This window comes from Pinus tabuliformis, chromosome Q (assembly GCF_031772625.1).
Source record: "Pinus tabuliformis cultivar Carrire ecotype Pingquan chromosome Q, CPIR1, whole genome shotgun sequence".
Lineage (NCBI taxonomy): Eukaryota > Viridiplantae > Streptophyta > Pinopsida > Pinales > Pinaceae > Pinus > Pinus tabuliformis.
In genome coordinates this window covers 61,370,275-61,374,063 of record NC_142296.1, presented here as the reverse complement: position 1 = coordinate 61,374,063, position 3,789 = coordinate 61,370,275, and the positions used below count along the sequence as shown (strand labels likewise).

The following is a 3,789-nucleotide window of genomic DNA, read 5'->3' as shown; positions in this document are numbered from 1 at the left end:
AATTTTCTACAAGATGCAACATGCAATGAAGCTCCAACTCCCATATGTTTTCTATAGGCTAAAACTCACAAGAGGCTCCTACCTCAACTAGCTCCAATTGGATATTTATAAAGCCACAACTTAGAAAGGAGACTACCATCCCTTGATGCAAATAAGAAATAACAATGTGCTAGTTTACCTGGTGATAAAGTTCGCATATCTCCATCTTCATTTCTACATCTTCATCCCTTCAAATCTGATTCCCCTCAGCTTCATATGTGCAAGGTAACTAATGCATAATAGTTCAATCAATTCTCTCACATTCTCCCATACTCTAACCTCTTCAATGCCTTCCAAAATCATGTATTTTATAAAGATAGTTTTCTGGTTGTTTGAATCCCACATAGGAATATGAATTGAATGGGCTTGACTCTTTTCCTTCCACTCATTCATTTCCAAACTCTTCATATCTTGAATATTAGGACACAAATAAATAATCTATCCAATATTAATTTCAACCACATGTAATCATTAAATGCATCAACTTAATGCTAACAACAAATATCAATATTTATCATTATTGCATCACAACAATCTTTGCAACATATTTTCCTTTGCCTTGGAGTCTTGCCTTTTCATCACAACAATTAAGCTTAATCAACAATTTCACATCACGAATTTTTCATTAGACAATCCCCGCAACATTATCCAAGCATCAAGCCATGAATATGCCATCAAGATATTTTTTTCTCCTTTGCTTGTTGTTCCCGTGTTGTTCCATTTCCATCAATGATAATATTGTGAACAATCTCCCCCTTTGGCATTGATGGAAACAAATTAGGCTCCCCCTTTTGTCCCCAATCATATTTCTCATTACTACCCATAACCTGTGCTTACTGTTACTGGAATAAGTACCCTAGGGCTTTGGGTTGGAACCCCAATAGAGAAAGAGCAAACTACAGTAAGAAACACTCATACAACTCAAACAAAATGCTTAAATCGACAAATTATGTGAGATCAATCGTACTTGAATGTCCTTCGTTTGGGTAGATCCCACAGGGTTCAGACCCTCTACAACTCGTGATGTTCTCCAAACCTGAAAATTATTCAATTCGAACATACATAGCAGTATATAGATAAAGCATTTTAATGAAACTAACTTTATATCATATAAGCAAATGATTAGTTATACATCAAAATAACATTCATATATGAATTACATTAGTATCTGATGCATAAACACAATTACTCGTGGAAACAAGACATCACTTCTTTTTATTGTAGAAAGCAATAATTAACACCCAGAGAATTCACCTGAGTCTTCTTCTTCTGGCTCCAAGCAGAACCGTCCTCCAGATCCATCTAGTCTGAATCTTCAACAGCCTCCTTCCATAACCAATACCATGATATCTCAAACAAGAGAGAGAATATCAATAATCAAGTAAACAAGGGTTTCCTCAAACTTGGGGAAGTGCTTGAAGCACAGGGATACTTGAGACTCAGTCAGGGATAATCTCAGTATAATAACTCTATCTCTTCCACTCCTTAAGGCCTTCCCATAGAAGTCTATTTATACTCCTCCCAATTAGTTTTTTAGTTGGGAAAGAGTTGGGCCACGGGCAATAGGAGGTAATCAACTGGTAAAAACCATGAACTCCGCCCATAATTAAGGAAATTTAATTTTTTTAAGTGTTTTAAAACATATACGTGGGTTGGGTATTGACTAAATTGCATGTCCACGGTTTTATCTCAGGGAAAAGTAGTGTACAGGGAATAAAACATTTTTTTTAAAATATTTGGACCAAGTCTGGAAGGAGGGGTTGCCCTAGGCCATAAACCAAGCATCACAAATACCAAAGGTGGTAAATGGTGCTATAACACTTACCTCCCCCTTTAAAATCAATGGAATGTGGTTATAGATGTCTTGTAGCCTGTAAAAGAGTCCTCAGTGTAGCTGTCATCATTTCTTTAATGCTTTAAAAGCTACAATGTATTGTTTTGCATCATTGATTGAATGCTACTCCATATGACTTATTAGAGCTCCTCCACATTGAATGAATGATGCTCCAAAGTGAAAATTTCTCTATATGACATATAAACATTGAAAGAGCAATGCAAAATATTGTTGTGAGAACACTCTGAAAATAAGAATATTGTTGAGAGAATACTTTGTAAAGAAAAAATGGTATGAATGAGAATTATATGATGATTTAAACAAATAATTCATATTTTCTTTGAGTCTTGAGTACCAACAACATGGCATCAACAAAGACTTTAACCCCATTGAAGCGTATTCTTAAATGTCTGTTTGAGATGCTGGCTTGTAGAAACTTCAACAATAAATCTATTTTCAAGTGTGTTTTTAACAACATCCTTAACCTGAGCTATAGTATAATCGCTAGGTCCTTTTATTTGAAATTGTACATGAGTGGGGATTCTAGTGCTCTCCTAGGTTTCTTGTAAGAATATATTATTCATAACAATGACCAAACAATAGAGTTTATGAAGTAAAGCCCTTCCTTTATTTCACAAAAATAATTAAAAAATAGTTTCTTGCATAAGATATATAATCGTTGAACATGCAATCTTTGTTCCTCAACATGGAAAAGTTGATAATCAACGAGTATCTTAAAGACGCTCTATGCATTGGGGGTCAAACTCTATAAAACAATTGTTCCAGCCCGTGCATTTTCCACAGCTCCTGTGTTTGCAAGAATCAAAAGCAAGAAAGTCCCTTCGATAGTATATGGTGCATATGTTGTGGTGTTATACCACTTCTACTTGAATTGTGCTCTGTCCATTTGCTTATCCCATAATAATGGTGGATTCTCATGATCAACAAAAGCCACAAATCGAACTCGTGATCAGACTACAGCAACAACTAGGTATTGTCATGCTTCACTTTCTCTAAGGCTTGGTCCATCAATGTTATTAAGAATACAACAAAATCAATCTCACTACCACCAGCTCCATCAATAAATGTGGATTGAAAGGTGGGGTAATTTATTTATTTTTTGACTTGTTTCTTGCATATATGTTGTCCACTTGATCCCATAAGACTTTAGCAATAGTAGATATAACTCTTTTCATATTAACAAATGGAAGGTATCCATTTATCAAAACTACTCCACCATCAATGAAAGTTGAAGAAGCAAGGTCTTCAAGAAATCTTTTTTTTGATCCAAACCCATACATGAGAAGTCCAAAGCCACACCTAAAATGGAAAAGGCCACTTAAAATAAAAAGATTTATAACTCTCCATCAGAGCTACTTGTTCATTCACATGTTTTGGAACTAGTGCCAGAAGTGCTTCCCTCAATTCTTTCTCATCAACCCAATCAATATTTTATATTTGCTTCCCAGACTTCTTTCAAAGTCCACCAACTTATTTGGATAGGAAGTAGTTTCAAGAGAATTCAAATTCTTCACTTCTGTTGATGCCTTCAACAATATCAAGAAAGAGGCCCACTTCATCTTGTTGTTGTTGCATTATAGTTACAATACTGCACACTGACTATATGACCTTGTAGATTGGATAGTATTACCCTATTCAATATTTCACCAAGTTGAAGCTTTTCCAATTCTTGCCTAAATTAATCATAAATATCCATGCTTTAGTCCAACCAAGCCTCAACATATATTATTAGTCACAAAAACTTGAAGATCATTTCTGGCATTATTATCGAATGGGATAGTGAACTTTTTTAAGCGCCCTTGTTGTGTCATTTATAAATAGATAATTTTTGGAGGTAGCAGAAGTTGAAGTAGATATGACGGTGGGAGATGAGCCTATGATGTTGATGCAGTTCT

General features: G+C 35.0%; 1 pseudogene; it reads right to left on the bottom strand.

Annotated features, from left to right (window-relative positions):
* Positions 1–2,453: 2,453 nt before the first annotated feature.
* On the bottom strand, positions 2,454–3,469 carry LOC149218293 (origin of replication complex subunit 2 pseudogene; annotated as a pseudogene).
* Positions 3,470–3,789: the final 320 nt, after the last annotated feature.